This window comes from Staurois parvus, unplaced genomic scaffold (genome assembly GCF_062004578.1).
Source record: "Staurois parvus isolate SC_StPar_1 unplaced genomic scaffold, SC_StPar_1.0 ptg000734l, whole genome shotgun sequence".
NCBI lineage: Eukaryota > Metazoa > Chordata > Amphibia > Anura > Ranidae > Staurois > Staurois parvus.
Genome location: NW_028318530.1, coordinates 723,010 through 740,312, shown reverse-complemented (window position 1 = coordinate 740,312; position 17,303 = coordinate 723,010). Strand labels below are relative to the sequence as shown.

Below are 17,303 nucleotides of genomic sequence, written 5' to 3'. Positions count from 1 at the left end.
TGGTCTCTGTATAGGAGAGTACTTCCTTATCTACCATACCTCACTACATTATTATGAAGATATTTATCTTTGTCCTCCATCTGCCATTTCTGCCTTTTGCCTGGATTAATTTTTCTGCCTTCCATCTGAACTGACCTCGGCCTGTTAAGTGACCATGGCTCTGCCTGCTGTCTGAACTGACCTTGGCCTGTTAATTGACCCTGTGTTTTGCCTGCCTCCTGGACTGATCTTTTGCCCTCCCACTTTAGTAGTGGGATTCAAGACAACACAGGGGTCTCATGTATGTGAGGTGATCCAGAGTAGTGTTTCCAAGTGGAGAAAACTTTTTTGTTTTCATTGGGTTTTGTAATTCCCACATCAGGGTCTGGAGACCAGAGGCTTAGAAGAGATTTGGGTGGGAAGAAGCCTCTATCCCTTTGCCCAGTCTTACCTAACCAAGGCCTTTAGCTTAATGTTTCTGCCTGGACTAATTCTTTGACCACATCTCTGCTTGCTGTCTGTATTGACTGTGGCCATTTTATGGACCATGTTCCTGTCTTCTGCCTGGACCACTGCTTTGCCTGTTTGCTCACCATGTCTATGCATGGCACCGGTACTGACCCATCTGCACATTCCACTGGCTACCTTCCTGCGAGACACTGGTGCCACCCATCCTCTGTGGACAACTGCACTACTGAAACCACAGGTACTCTTTGTTTTATCTTTTGTTCAACTTCCTGGCGAGTGAACTTAGTGCTATGTGGGCAGCCACGTACCAGTAGGTTAAGCTTTAGGAACAGGCTGTAATTGAAGCTACACTATGCTTTATTGATATATAATGTTTGCTGACTTTTGTGATACACAGGTTGCAATGTCTGGTAATCAGTCCAAACACTGAAAAGATCTTACACATGTGGTATCCCCATACTCAGGAAAAGTAGCAGAATGTGTTTTGATGTGTTATTCTAAGAATGCCTATGCAGTATGTTAGAAATCTTATTATTGGTAACATTACGTAAAACAAAAATATTTTTTTCCACATTTTCTAAAAATGTGTTTAAAAAATTAAGTCTTCAGAAGACACCCCTTGCTGCTTTCCAAAATGGGGTCATTTTATGGGTGTTTCCACTGTCCTGCTGCTCCAGGACCTCCAAAATTGTGATAGGTAGTCAAGAAATTAGATGTGTAATTTTTGCCCTTAGTATGCCTAAAAGAGCTTATTGGATGTGGGACACCTCTATGTGGCTAGGCTGTGAAAAAGTCTAGCACGTGTGGTATCTTTATACTCAAGAAGAGTTAGAGAATGTGTTTTGGGGTGTCATTTTAGGTATGCCTATGCAGTGTATTAGAAATATCTGATAGATTGTCAACTTTGCATAAAAAAAAAAAAAATGTTATTTTGTTTTCACATTTCACAAAAAAACTTGTGGAAAAAAATGAAGTCTTTAGAAAACTCCCCATACCTCTTAAAACATACCTTGGGTTGTTTGCTTTCAAAAATGGGGTCATTTTGTTGGTAATTCCATTGTCCTGGTGCTCCAGAACCTCCAAAACGGCAATAGGTAGTCAAGAAATTAGATGTGTAATTTTTGCCCCTAGAACGCCAAAAGGTGCTTATTGGATGTGGATCCCCTCTATATGGCCAAGCTGTGAAAAAGTCTCACACATGTGGTATCGCCATATTCAGGCGGAGTTAAAGAATGTGATTTGAGGTGTAATTTTAAGTATGCCTGTGCTGTGTAATAGAAATATCTCATAGATTGACAACTTTGCGTAGAAAAAAAGTAGATTTTCACATTTTCAAAAAACTGGTGGCAAAAAAATAAGTCTTCAGAAAACTCCCCATGCCTTTTAAAAAATACCTTGGGGTGTTTGCTTTCCAAAATTGGTTCATTTTGTGGGTAATTCCAAAATTCTGATGCTCCAGGACCTCCAAAACGGCAATAGACAGTCAAGAAATTAGATGTGTAATTTTTGCCCCTAGAACGCCAAAGGGTGCTTATTGGATGTGGAACCCCTCTATGTGGCCAGGCTGTGAAAAGTCTCACACATTTGGTATTGCCATACTCAGGAGGAGTTATAGAATGGGTTTTGAGGTGTACTTTTAAGTATGCCTATGCTGTGTAATAGAATTATCTCATAGATTGACAACTTTGCGTAAAAAAAAATAATATTAATTTTTTTTCACATTTTCCAATTTTATGGCAAAAAATTATGTCTGCAGAAAACTCCCTGCGCCTCTTAAAACATACCTTGGGGTGTTTTCTCTCCAAAATGGGGTCATTTTGTGGGTAATTCCATTGCCCTGGTGCTCCAGGACCTCCAAAACTTGCGAAAGGCAGTAAAGAAATTAGATGTGTAATTTTTGCCCCTAGAACGCCAAAAGGTGCTTGTTGGATGTGGAGCCCTTCTATGTGGCTAGGCTGTGAAAAAGTCTCACACGTGTGGTATCGCCATACTCAGGAGTTAGAGAATGCGTTTTGAGGTGTAATGTTAAGTATGCCTATGCTGTGTGATAGAAATATCTCATAGATTGACAACTTTGCGTAAAAAAAAATAATTTTTCTTATTTTCACATTTTCCAAAAACTTGTGGCAAAAAATGAAGTCTTCAGAAGATTCCCCATGCCTCTTAAAACATACCTTGGGGTGTTTGCTTTCCAAAATAGGTTAATTTTGTGGGTAATTCAATTGTCCTGGTGCTCTAAGACCTCCAAAACTGTGATAGGCACTTAAGGGTGCTTATTGTATGTGGGGCTCATCTATGTGGCCAGACTGTGAAAAAGTTTCACACATGTGGTATCTCCATTCTCAGGAAAAAGTAGCAGAATGTGTTTTGGGGTGTAATTGCAAGTATGCCTATGCCGTTGTAACGGACCGCCTGACAGTACCTCTATCAGTCCCCTGATAGAGCCTCCCCAGAGTGCGGAGTCTAAGTACCGGAGCACTTGTTCACCAGGGCCCCTGATGGTGGGGATGGACTTGGAGCGCTACGGAACCAGGTCGCAGCTGCTAGGTATCTCTACCAGAGGTAGAGGAGTCTGCCAAGGGCTCCAGCGGGTTAAGAGTCTGATGTGAGGGAGCCCAGGGATCCCTGAGGGATGGATGGACGGATGAGCAAAGTCAGAGTCAAACAAGCCGGGTCGGTAACTAGTGGGTCGGTGAGGTACAAGACGATAGGCAAAGGATAGTCGGGTCACACGCAGGGTCAATACCAAAAGATCAGATCTATAAGGGAACATCCAGAGTCAGGCAAGCCAAGGGGTCAGGACAGGAGAAGGCAACAAGGTCAGACAATCCAGATCAGAGTACTCACTACACAGGCAACAGGATACAAAAGACCATTCGGCAACAAGCGTCTGTGCAGGGCCTGCCTAGTACTGTACTGACGGGTGAGCCTGGGTCCTAGTGCCCTGCTACCTGTATGTCTTGACAGACGCCTACGCATGTGTAGACCCATGTGTCGCGATGGTCCCTGACAGCCGTGTGAGAGAAAAAAACTTGTTAAAATGACAACTTTGTGGAAAAAAAAATTATTTACTTTCATCATTTCCCCCAAAAATTGGCAAAAAAATTACAACTTAAAAAAACTCCCCATGCCTCTCATTAACCACTTGCCTACAGGGCACTTATACCCTCTTCCTGCCCAGGCCAGTTTTCAGTGCTCTCGCACTTTGAATGACAATTGCGCGGTCATGCAACACTGTACCCATATGAAATTTTTATCACTTTTTTGAGACAGATAGAGCTTTCTTTTGGCGGTATTTAAGCACCTCTGGGTTTTTTCTTTTTTGTTAAGCAAACCAAAAACAACTGAAAATTTTGATTTTTGCACCAGAGTGCTGACTTTAAATAGGCCAGTGGGCAACTGTCACGCTTCATGGGCACCATTGCGCATCTGCATGTGCGATTACGAGCGCTTGTGCACTGGTGCGCACCCAAGTACCTGTACCCTATGGTTGCGCACATTTTTTGTGCAGATTAGTGTGGGCATACTGAGGGTTGGGAGATATGCCCCTTCTCCGGCCAATCCAGAAGTCTAGGGCCAAGCACATTATTTGCTGGCTCCCAGGAATTCTCCTCAGGTGGGTATCCTTTCCATTTTATGGAGGTACTGGACCTGCCTTCCCCATTTTCAAAAATCCAGGACAGCTTCCACCTCAAATTCTGTTTCTCCCCCACTGTGACTGGAGGTGGGGGTGAAGCTTCTCTTCCAGAAAAGGGAGCTGAAGAGATTGGTTTAAGGAGAGATACATGGAAAACCAGATGAATCTTAGAAGTGTTTGGCAGGATTAGCTTGAATGCCATGGGATTAATTTTCCTTTTTGATTTCGAATGAACCAATAAATCGTGTACCCAATTTTCGAGATAGACAGGACAGTTTAAGATTTGTTGTATAAAGCCTTACCTTGTCAACAACCTTCAAATCTGGATTCTCTCTTCTCTTTTTATCATAGAATCTTTTGTAGCTCTCCTGAGCCTTCTGCACAGTTTCCTGGAGAACCTGATAATTCTCTTGAATAAATGTTAATCTGTCTTGTACGGCAGGTACAGCAGCCTCCAAGGTGGTACTTGGCAGGAAGGAGGGATGGAAGCCATATTTTGCCCAAAATGGAGAGTTCTTGGTGGCAGTATGAACGGAATTGTGGTATGCAAACTCGACATTTGGAAGCGGGGTGACCCAGTTATCTTTAGAGAATGTAGAAAAACATTGCAGGTATTGTTCCAGGGTCTCGTTTGTTCTTTCTGTCCATTATTCTGCAGGTAGTAGGACAGGCAGACTTCAATTTCCAAAGCGTTGCAAAGAGCCTTCCAGAATCTGGAGGTGAATTGTGTCCCTCCATTAGAAACAATGTTGCTTGGTAAGCCATGTAATCTTACTATTTTCTTTATGAAGGCATGTGCTGTGTCCATAGCCGAGGGGGTGCCCACCAAGGGTACGAAGTGAGCCATCTTTGACAGGCGATCCACCACCACCAGAATAGTGTTAAATCCTTCAGATGGGGGTAGATCCACTATAAAATCCATGGATATCATTTTCCAAGGGTGGTCTGGAATTGGCATTGATCTTAGCAATCCCCATGCTTGGGTGCCATTACCCTTGCTGTGAAGGCAAGTAGTACAGGAACTGGCATAATCCTTGCAATCTTCTTTTAGATTGGGCCACCAGAATGATCGTTGAATCAATTCCATAGTCTTACAGACCCCAAAATATCCGGCAAACTGATGATCATGGCAGGTCTTGAGAACCTGGAGTCTGACCCCCTGGGGTACAAAGATCTTGTCTTCGTGCAAAAAGAACCCCTCCTGTTTCCTGAGCAAGGAGGTCTCAAATTCAGGGCACTGCAAAGAAGCTTGTTCAATAGAAGTCTTTAGATCCGACTGAATTAGCAGATAATTCTGGGAGGACAGGATAGTGCTGGGAGCGGCAGCCTCAGGGGTATCCGGAAACATGCATGAGAGGGCATTTGTCTTCCCATTCTTGGACCCTGGACAGTAGGTAATATGAAAGTTGAACCTAGAAAAGAATAAGGCCCACTGGGCCTGCCGTGGTTTCAACTGCTTGGAAGTTCTGAGGTACTCTAGGTTATTGTGATCCGTAAAATTCATGATGGGATGTGCCGTGCCTTCCAGCAAATACCTCCATTCTTCAAATAGCGCCTTTATAGCCAAGAGTTCCCGATCACCCACATCGTAGTTCTTTTCTGGTTGGCTCATTTTCTGGGAAAAGAAGGCCCTTGGCATTGAGACAAGACTGCTCCTGTGGCGACTTCTGAAGCATCAACTTCCAGGACATAAGGCAAAGCTGGGTCTAGATGTTGCAGTACTGGAGCTAACGTGAACAAGGCTTTCAGTTTGTCAAAGGCTGCCTGAGATTCTTGGGACCACTGAAACCGGGTATGTTGGCGGGTCAGTTGAGTAATTGGGGTAATAATGCTGGAAAAGTTCTTAACCCCTTCATGCCTAAGGGTAAAACAAATCTAAATGCCTAAGCACAATTTTGCAACGTTGACATGTGTTAGTAAAACCGTACATATCATCACAACTACTTTGTACATCCAGGTGAATTTTACCACGTCTTTTTCAGGACAAATTGGGCTTTCATTTGGTGGTAAATGATAATGGATATCTCCTGATTTTTTTTTATCATCAACTGAAAACTGGCCCAAAATAGTAAAAAAAAATCATTTTTTTTTATTTAGCTGTCTGTTTCTTGTTACTACCATAATCTACCACCAAAGAACAACCCAAAATAAATTCTCCAGCTCTTGACGATCGCAGCGATACCATATACAGTTGCAAGAAAAAGTATGTGAACCCCTTGGGATTACGCAGAGTTTTGCATGAATTGGGCATAAAATGGGCTCTGAACGTCATCTAAGTCACAACAATAGAAGAACACTGTCTGCTGAACATAATACTACACAAACATTAGATGTTGCCATGGTTTAATTGCACATAACATGTAAACATTCACAGTGCAGGGAGGAAAAAGTATGTGAGGCCCTAGCCTAATGACTTCTCCCAGAGCTAATTGGAGCCAGGAGTGAGCCAACCTTGACACCAATCAGTGTGATGATATTGGATGTGTTGCTGACAGTTGTCCTGCCCTTAAAAAACACACACCTGTTTTGGGTTTACTGGTTTCAAGAAGCACTGTCTGATGTGAACCATGCCTCGCAGAAAAGAGCTCACAGAAGACCTACGATCAAGAATTGTTGACTTGCATGAAGCTGGAAAGGGTTACAAAAGTATCTCCAAAAGCCTTGATGTTCATGTGTCCATGGTAAGACAGACTGTCTACAAATGGAGAAAGTTTAGCACTGATGCTACTCTCCCTAGGCATGGTCGTCCTGTAAAAATGACAGCAAGAGCACAGCGCAGAATGCTGCATGAGGTAAAGAAGAACCCCAGAGTGTCAGATAAAGACCTACAGAAATCTCTGGCACATGCTAACATTTTTGTTGACACATCTACAACAAGGAAAACATTAAACAAGAATGGAGTACGTGGGAGGACACCACGGAGGAAGCCATTGCTGTCCAAAAAGAATATTTGAAGTTTGCAAAAGAGCACCTGGATGTTCCACAGCACTACTGGCAAAATATACTGTGGACAGATGAAACCAAGATTGAGTTGTTTGGGAAGAACACACAACACTATCTGTGGAGAAAAAAAGGCACAGCACACCAACATCAAAACCTCATCCCCACTGTAAAACATGGCGGCGGGAGCAACATGGTTTGGGGCGGCTTTGCTGCCTCAGGGCCTGAACGGATTGTTGTCATTGATGGGAAAAGGAATTCCAGAGTTTATCAAGACATTTTGCAGGAAAACGTACGACCATCTGTCTGCCAACTGAAGCTCCGCAGAGGATGGGTGTTGCAACAGGACAATGACCCAAAGCATACAAGTAATTCAACAAAACAATGGCTGCAACAGCACAGAATACGCCTTCTTGAGTGGCCCAGTCAGAGTCCTGACCACAACCCAATTGAAATGCTGTGGCATGACCTTAAGAGAGCGATTCACACCAGACATCCCAAGAATATTGCTACACTGAAACAGTTTTGTGAAGAGGAGTGGTCCAAAATTACTCCAGATCATTGTGCAGGTCTGATCTGCAACTACAGGAAATGTTTGGTTGAGGTTATTGCTGCCAAAGGAGGGTCAACCAGTTATTAAGTCCAAAGGTTCACATACTTTTTCCTCCCTGCACTGTGAATGTTTACATGTTATGTGCAATTAAACCATGGCAACATCTAACGATTGTGTAGTATTATGTTCAGCAGACTGTGTTGTTCTATTGTTGTGACTTAGATGATGTTCCGAGCACATTTTATGCCCAATTCATGCAAAACTCCACGTAATCCCAAGGGGTTCACATACTTTTTCTCGCAACTGTATGTGTATGTTATTTGTTGTTTGTACCCATAGTACAGCTCAGAAACAATAGTGCACATTTTGCATTTTGTCTTTTTTTTTTTTTTTTTTACCTAAAACACACTGACATTGACACCAATATTTTTTTTTTATCCTGACCTTTGACCCTGACCCAAACAATAACCCTGGCACTGAACTAGATCAAACCTTTCTTCTTTATTTTTTAATATTTATTTATCTTTTTTTTGTTTTTTACATTTTTTTCTTCTCTATGCCAGGAGTTAGAGAGATACAATGTATCTCTCTCCTCCATTCATAGCGAGAGAAAAAACAAGGGGGCCGGGCTGCACAGTGACTGATCACTGTGATAGCCAATCAGAGGCTATCACAGCGATCACGTGACCCAGAATCGGGAGTCCCGGGCTCTCAGTGACACTGCGATCTTTGTGCTAGGAACGCGCAGTTCGGCACGCTCCCAGCACAAAGACAGGTACGCAAATATGCAGCCCCACGGAAAAAAGCCCAGTTCCGTGAGGCCGCATATTTGTGTGACGTCGGTGTCAAGGGGTTAATAAACCTCCTATAAAAGTTGGCAAACCCCATGAACCTCTGGATACCCTTCTTGTCAGAGGGCGCTGGCCATTCAAGAATAACGGATACCTTCTACAAGTCCATAGCTATTCCATCAGATGATCAGGCCCAAAAATTGTATGGATGCTTTTTTGAACTCGCACTTCTCTGCTCCTGTGCAGCTCCAGAGTGGCAGAGAAGATGAGAATATCGCCCAAGTAGACGATTAGAAAATTATCCAGAAATTTTCTAAAAATGTAATTTACAAAATGTTGAAAAGTGGCTGGGGCATTGCATAATCCGAATAGCATGACGAGATATTCAAAGTGCCCGAAGCAAGTCTGGAAAGATGTCTTCTATTCGTCTCCCTCACGGATGCGAACAAGGTTGTAGATACTTCGTGGGTCCAGCTTGGTGAAGACTTTGGCTTCTCTATAATCCACACATGACCTCAGTGTATGGTCTTTCTTCTCCACAAAGAAGATTCCAGCCCCAGCTGGAGAAGATAAGGGACGAATAAACCATTTTTTCAGGTTCTCATCAATGTATTGCCTCAGTGTTTCTGAGAGACAAAATATTCTTCCAAAGGAAATCTCAGCAACAGATGGCAGTTGGCAGATGTAGCCCTTCTTCTGCGGCCGATCCTTGGTCGGTGTCCTGTGTGCACCACTATTCATTTGGAGAGACCCTATATTTTATACATTGGATTAGTGGAAGCCAGTGAAGGGACTGGCAGAGAGGGGCAGCAGTCACTGAACTTTTGGTAAGGTGTATAAGTCTAGCAGCAGTATTCATAATAGACTGAATGGGGGATAGCCTGTGTAACGGTAGGCCAGTGAGGAGGGAGTTACAGTAATCAAGGCAGGATATAACCAAGGCAAGGATAAGTTGATTTGTGGTGTCATTATTTAAGAAGAGGCAGATTTAGGAAATTGAGGTGGCAGGATTTAGCCAGTGATTGGATGTGGGGCCTAAAAGATAGGTCAGAGTCTAGGATTACACCTAGCTCCCTAGCATGAGGAGAAGGACCAATGGTTGTGCTGTTGATCTTAATGTAAAAAGTCATGAGTGGGGGATCGGCGAGTAGGAAATATTACAAGCTCGGTTTTAGAAAGATTGACTTTAAGGTAGTGGTGTGACATCTATATAGAAACTACAAAGCAACTAATTCACTCCCTCATTATATCACTACTTGACCACTGTAACTCCCTCCTCGCTGGCCTACCTCAACACAGGGTATCCCCGCTTTAGTCTATCCTGAATTCTGTGGCTAGACTCATCCACCTTACTAACCGCTCCGTATTTGCCACACCCCTCTGCAAATCCCTCCACTGGCTTCCTATTGCCCAACGCATACAATTCAAATTATTAGCATTGACGTACAAAGCTGTTCACAACACTGCCCCAAACTACATCACCGACCTGATATTCATCTACCACCCAAAATGCACTCTCCGCTCCTCACAAGACCTCCTACTCTCTAGTTCCCTGGTCTCCTCCTCCCATGCCCGTCTCCAGGGCTTTCTCCATCCTCTGGAACTCACTACCCCAATCCATCAGACTGTCACCTACCCTCCTCACCTTTAGGCGCACCCTGAAAACCTTCAGAGAAGCCTACCCCGCCCTCACCTAATTGCCCATCTCCTCCACTCTTGCCACCACTCCATCCCCCACAGCTATTTTCTCCTGTACCACTCCCCCCTCCCTTCTAGAGTGTAAGCTCCAAGGAGCAGGGCCCTTGAACCCCTCGTGTTTTGTATTGTATTGTCACTGTGCTGTCTCGTGTACTGTCTCCCATTATAATGTACAGCGCTGAGCAAACTGTTGGCGCCATATACAGTGGGGCAAAAAAGTATTTAGTCAGCCACCAATTGTGCAAGTTCTCCCACTTAAAAAGATGAGAGAGGCCTGTAATTAGCATCATAGGTAGACCTCAACTATGTGAGACAAAATGAGAAAAAAAATCCAGACAATCACATTGGCTGATTTGGAAAGAATTTATTTGCAAATTAAGGTGGAAAATAAGTATTTGGTCAATATCAAAAGTTCATCTCAATACTTTGTTATATATCCTTTGTTGGCAATGACAGAGGTCAAACGTTTCCTGTAAGTCTTCACAAAGTTGGCACACACTGTTGCTGGTTTGTTGACCCATTCCACCATGCAGATCTCCTCTAGAGCAGTGATGTTTTGGGGCTGTCGCTGGGCAACACTGACTTTCAACTCCCTCCAAAGGTTTTCTATGGGGTTGAGATCTGGAGAGTGGCTAGGCCACTCCAGGACCTTGAAATGCTTCTTACGAAGCCACTCCTTCGTTGCCCGGGCGGTATGTTTGGGATCATTGTCATGTTGGAAGACCCAGCCACGTTTCATCTTCAATGCCCTTGCTGATGGAAGGAGGTTTGCACTCAAAATCTCACGATACATAGCCCCATTCATTCTGTCCTGTACATGGATCAGTCGTCCTGGTCCCTTTGCGGAGAAACAGCCCCAAAGCATGATGTTGCCACCCCCATGCTTCACAGTAGGTATGGTGTTCTTTGGATGCAACTCAGCATTCTCTCTCCTCCAAACACGACGAGTTGTGTTTCTACCAAACAGTTCTATTTTGGTTTCATCTGACCATATGACATTCTCCCAATCCTCTTCTGGATCATCCAAATGCTCTCTAGCAAACTTCAGATGGGCCCGGACATGTACTGGCTTAAGCAGGGGGACACGTCTGGCACTGCAGGATCTGAGTCCCTGGCAGCATAGTGTGTTACTGATGGTAGCCTTTGTTACGTTGGTCTCAGCTCTCTGCAGGTCATTCACTAGGTCCCCCCGTGTGGTCCTGGGATTTTTGCTCACCGTTCTTGTGATCATTTTGACCCCATGGGGTGAGATCTTGCGTGGAGCCCCAGATCGAGGGAGATTATCAGTGGTCTTGTATGTCTTCCATTTTCTAATTACTGCTCCCACAGTTGATTTGTTCACACCAAGCTGCTTGCCTATTGCAGATTCAGTCTTCCCAGCTTGGTGCAGGTCTACAATTTTGTTTCTGGTGTCCTTCGACAGCTCTTTGGTCTTCAACATAGTGGAGTTTGGAGTGTGATTGTTTGAGGTTGTGGACAGGTGTCTTTTATACTGATAAGTTCAAACAGGTGCCATTGATACAGGTAATGAGTGTAGGACAGGGGAGCCTCTTAAAAAAGAAGGTACAGGTCTGTGAGAGCCAGAAATCTTGCTTGTTTGTAGGTGACCAAATACTTATTTTCCACCATAATTTGCAAATAAATTCTTTACAAATCAGCCAATGTGATTGTCTGGATTTTTTTTCTCATTTTGTCTCTAATAGTTGAGGTCTACCTATGATGCCAATTACAGGCCTCTCTCATCTTTTTAAGTGGGAGAACTTGCACAATTGGTGGCTGACTACATACTTTTTTGCCCCACTGTAAATACTGTATAATAATAATATACTGATATGGCGCACAGTAGATTTGTGATACATGAGACTGAGGGGGTGAGCTGGGGAGTGGAGAGATAGATCTGGGTGTCGTCAGCATGGAGGTGGTATTGGAAGCCATGGGAGGTTATCAATTGGCCCTGGTGGAGGTGTAGAGAGAGAAAAGGAGGGGCCCAAGGACAGAGCCTTGGGGTACCCCAACAGAAAGAGTAGCGGAGGAGTTGTTGTATGTGACGCTGAACGTGCGCTGAGAAAGGTAAAAGGAGAACCAGGAGAGAGCAGAGTTAGAGGCCAAGGGAGTGGAGCTTACTGAGTAGGAGTGTGTGGACGACGGTGTCAAAGGCAGCGTGAGGTCTAGGAGTATAAGTATGGAGTAATGGCCATTGATTTTAGCAGTTAGTAGGTCGTTAGTAAGTTTTAGTAGGGCAGTTGCAATGGAATGTTGTGGGTGGAAGCCAGACTGTAGAGGATGGAGAAGGTTGTTGTCGGTGAGGTAGCAATTCATACGGTTGTGAACAAGGCACTCAAGAAGCCTAGAGGCAAACGGGAGCAGGGAGATTGGTCTTAAGTTATTCAAACAGGTGGGGTCCAGCAAGGGTTTTTTTAAGTATGGGGGTAACCATGTTTGAGCGGGGAGGCAATGGTGTCAGTAGAGGTTGAAGATGTGGCTTAGCCCTGGTTCACATCTGCGTGGTTGTGCCCTGGGACACAAAGGGAAGAAGTCCCTGCACTACTTTGGAAATCGCAGTCCGCACAGGAACCGAGGTTCCCAGTACGGTTGCGATTTCCAGTGTGGGTGGCGTGCCATTAGAATTAATGGCACCCGCCCGCAGGTCCCATATTCCTTTGTGTGGGTAGTACGGCTGCAGGCATTTGTGCGGGTCCCACAGCGGCACCGCCCTCACAGGTGTGAACCGAGAGTTTGAGAGTTTAGGATATAGCAGGAAGGAGGCAGCAATAATCATGAAGGGACAGGTGGTGAGGTAAGTCTTGGAAAGGAGCTTGGCAACTTCCTTGGTGGTAACAGGGTCGAAGAAGGAGAGTATTGAGTGTGGTGTTGGGTCTGGTTTATTGGTTGGAGGAGGAGGCTTGACACTGATCTCATCACGAATTGTGTTGATCTTGTTCTTGAAATGACTGCCAATTTCCTGGGCAATTTCCTGGATTGGATGAGAGGGTTTGTATGAAAGTGTTGTAGTATGTTTGTTTAGCAGCATGGAGGGTGGAGTTGTATTTGAGAAGGGTGGATTTGTAGAGTGTGAAGCCTTGCAGGGATTTAGTTTTACGGCACGCTTGCTCAAGAGCATGGCTGTGAGTTTTGAGACTTCTGGTGTCATCTGTTTGCCAGGGTTGTGACAGGAACAGCCTGGTTCTGCGTGTAGAGAGGAGAGCAAATGCGTTCAGGGAAGATGATAGTACGTTGTTGTAGGCAGATGTGGCCAGGGGTGCAATTTTATAAAGGCACTCAGTAGCAGAGTGAAGAAGGGAAAGGCTGAGGTGATGGAGGTTTCTATAGGTAACTGCTGGTTGGAGGCATGGAAGGTAGAAGGGAGAGTGTGAAACTGATAAAAGTTTTTAATGTTTTGCGGGGTTTTTTTGGCTAATAGCAAAGTATGACAGTTCTTTACATGTAGTGCGACTTTACACTCTCTGGCACTCAAGTAGCATCAAAGTAGTGCAGGAATCTTTGTGTCCAAAGTCGCATGTTAGGGTTAGGGCTAGGATGAAATGTTAGGGTCAGGGCTGCCCTTAACCCTAACATGCAGCTTTGGACACATAAAGGTTCCTGCATTACTTTGATGCTACTTGGGTGCCAGAGAGTGTAAAGTCGCATCAAAGTCACACTACAAGAACAGAACCGTCATACTTTCCTACTAGTCAGAAAAACCTCCACAAAACGCCTTAAGGCTCCTTTCACATGGCATTGTCTTTTTCATCAGTTCAGTCATGTTTTTCCAAGAAAAAATGGATCAATTTGCATCTGTTCCATTTTTTTTTTTAACGGAAGAAAAATAGGGTTTAACTACTTGCCAACCATAGATAGCTGAATGATGGCTACACTGCGGCCAGCCAGTTCTGGAAAGGCGTCATATGACGTCCTCCCAGAACGCACTCTCCTGCGCACCTCCGGGGGCGTGCACCCGGCGATCTCCGTGATTGCCATGTCCTACGGACACAGCTGATCACGGGATGTGGTAAAAGGCCAATCACATCGGCCTTTTACCACGTGATCAGCCGTGTCCAATGACACGCTGATCACCGGGAAATGCAATTGCCGGTTCTCGGCTGCACTTTCCTCACGCTGTCAGAGCGCGAGGAATGTACTGCCGTTAACCAGCAGTTGTCAGAGCAGGGATCGGCACCGATCATCAGGGCACTGATGCTCAGTGCCCTGATGATCAGTGCCCAGCAGTGCCACCCACCAGTTTCACCCACCTGTGCCCAGCAGTGCACCCACCTGTGCTCAGCAGTGCACCCACCTGTGCCCAGAAGTGCAGCCCAGCAGTTGCAGCAATGCCTAGCAGTGCCGCCAGTCAGTGCCCAGCAGTGCCACCTATCAGTGCTGTTTATCAGTGCCGCCTATCCGTGACATCTCATTAGTGCTGCCTATCAGTGCCCATCAGTGCTGCCTCATCCATGCACATCAGTCAAGGAGAAAAAATACCAGTTTGAAAAATTTTATAATAGAAACAAAGAAACTTTTTTTTTTTTTTTTACATTTTTTTGTTTATAGTGCAAAAAGTGCCCAGTGGCGATTAAATACCACCAAAAGAAAGCTCTATTTGTGAGAATAAAATGATAAAATTTTCATATGGGTACAATCTTGCATGACCGCACAATTGTCAATCAAAGTGCAACAGCGGTGAAAGCTGGCCTGGTGAAGAAGGGGGTATAAGTGCCCGGTAGGCAAGTGGTTAACAGATGTAAACAGATCATCATCCATTTACATCGGCTAGTCCATAGAAATAATGGGTGTCAGTTTTCCATCAGAGAAATGAAAATCGGACATACAGAACGCCCATGTGAAAACGGGCCTTAAAAGCGTCCAAAATGTGTTCAAAAACACAATGCAAAATGTGCCAGAAAAACGCATCAACAGCAAGCTGCACAGATGTGCACCTCACGAATGAGAGACCAAAGGACATCACACCGTGCAGGAGAAGACCTGCTCTCTATTTACTTCTCCTCACTCATCATCACAGGGCACCAGCCATCCTCCGAGCTCCCTCCTCACCACACAGAATATTCCAGAACGGCCCCCTCCCCCTCCTCCGCCATTGCACAATTTCCGCTGTCCATCAACGTGACGTACGCAGGGCACACCTCGCCTTCTTGTCATACCGGCGCTTCCTAGCCACGCCCCGTTCTCCGTTCCTTGGGAGAACATTGGTGGAAGTGGCGAGTGACGTCAGGCTGTAGCTGGCCGTGGTCGCCGCCGGAAGAAGTGCCGGTCCGGTGCAGGGAGCAGGGCGAGGTGAGGCCGGTAGCGTGGCGGGGGTGGTGTACTGTGTGTATGAGGGGGAGGACCCCTATAGGAGCCGGTAACCAAGGCTTCGTTGCTAGGGACGTGTAGCAGGCCTCATCCAGAATGAATGGAGGTCTATGGTACTGCATTGTCAGTCCCGGGGGGTTGGCTTCTGAGGAGAAGGATGAACTCCCTGACACCTGTCTTATCTCCATATCTCAGTACAACGTCATTCTCTGTATGTGATCTGATGGTCACCAACGCATCTTAGGGATCCGTCCTCCTATAGGGAAGTATGTGGGCAGTCATTGTGGAGCTCCTTTGGAAAATGCCAGAGGCCTGGCTGTGTTTGACTGCAGTATCAGATATCATTGGAGCCCTTCTCGAACTACAAGTCCCAGCATAGACTATAGTGGGAGAGGGAACTACAGATCCCAGCATAACCTGAGACAAATCACAGTGCCAGGTCCCAGCGTCGCCTCTGTATGGGTGTATATGTATACACAGGGCTGTGCTGGAGGTGGATGCCACCTGAGGCGGCCATTATTGCTGCTTCCCACACTGCAAAGATGGCCACATTGGGGGGGGGGGGTGCCATAAGTGTGTGTGCGCATGCACCCAGTGCTGTTAAAGCGATAAATCGCAGCCCTTCAAAAAATAAAACTCCCCCGCAAGGCGATGGCATGCTGTGATAGTATGCCTCCCGTACTAGCACAGTATGAAATACTGACCTTTGAACAAAGCCCTCCAGTGGCACGCTGTCACCACTGACGGAGTCTCCATCTTCCCCCTCGCCTTCCTTCCAGGTTCTCTGGCTCCAGTCCTTCGGATTGGTTGAGTTGCGATTACATCACTCCCGCACAGTTTGTGGCACGGAGAAGGGATGGCACAGGTATGCGGTCTCTTCAGAGCACATGTGCCGGCAACAGTGAAACTCTAAACACCACATGTAGGAGATATTCACAATATCCACAGATAAGACTTCTTATAGGGCTACCTGTAGGTACAAGTTTACTACCACTTTCCGTGTCACAGAGCAGAGTTTACTACCAGGCCACTGACACACAGCTGTACTCAGCGACACTAAGCCCTGGTTCACACTTGTGCAACATGTGATTTACAAATCGCACTTGAAGTCGAATACAATGTATTCCTATGGCACTGTCTTAATCAGTGCGATTTGAAGTAGCCCGATTTAAAAATAATTCCTGCGCTCCTTTTTTGCAATTTCATTGCGACTTGCATTGACTTCTGTTAAATGGACTTGCAAGCCACAGTGAAATTGGAGGTACAGATCGCACTGATCTGCAGCTCTGAAATCATAAATTTGAAACTTGCATTTAATGTAAACCAGGGCTAAATCTGCACTGTTAGGCCCCATTCACACCTGCACCATGCATTGCTTTTTACATTTTGTTATTTTAAAAGAGCGTTTGTCTTTCGACAGCATAGGGAAATCGCAATCACTTGAGCTAGGTTCACATCTGTGCGGGTGGTGCCGCTGCAAATCCGCACGAAAATCAGTGCAGCCGCACCACCCGCACAGAGGAATGTGGACCCGCGGGCGGGTGCCATTAGTTCTAATGGCATGCCGCCCACACTGCAAAACGTAACCGCACTGGGAACTGAAGTTCCTGTGCGGGCTGCATTTTCAGAAGAAGTGCAGGGACGGCTTCTCTGCATTCACAGGGCATGGGAGTCCATTCAAATGAATGGGCTCTCGTGCCCGCGCAAAACGCGGCCCGCACGGCCGCATATATGTGAACCAGGGCTTAAAGTGGTAGTTAACCCTGTGAGTGCATGTGTACCTACAGATATGCTTCCAATCAAGCTTATGTGATGGTACACTGAATATATCCTAAACATACACTTTGGGAAATATTTGCATCGCATGCGCAGTGACACTGCATTCACAACCACACAGTATGCCATGGATTGGAGAGCGCAGCTGTGGCTT

At 45.5% G+C, this 17,303-nt stretch overlaps 1 protein-coding gene and 1 long non-coding RNA gene across 2 annotated transcripts in view; one reads left to right on the top strand and one right to left on the bottom strand.

Moving 5' to 3' along the window:
* LOC149445247 (uncharacterized) overlaps window positions 1-15,212 on the bottom strand; it is a 31,004-nt gene extending 15,792 nt beyond the window's left edge. Inside the window, exon 1 of the long non-coding RNA XR_016306425.1 lies at window positions 15,032-15,212. This is a non-coding gene — a long non-coding RNA (uncharacterized LOC149445247). The remainder of the gene's footprint in view (window positions 1-15,031) is intronic.
* TMEM33 (transmembrane protein 33) overlaps window positions 15,203-17,303 on the top strand; it is a 51,252-nt gene continuing 49,151 nt past the window's right edge. Inside the window, exon 1 of the mRNA XM_089654001.1 lies at window positions 15,203-15,355. The gene's annotated coding sequence lies outside the window, so the exon portion shown is untranslated. The remainder of the gene's footprint in view (window positions 15,356-17,303) is intronic.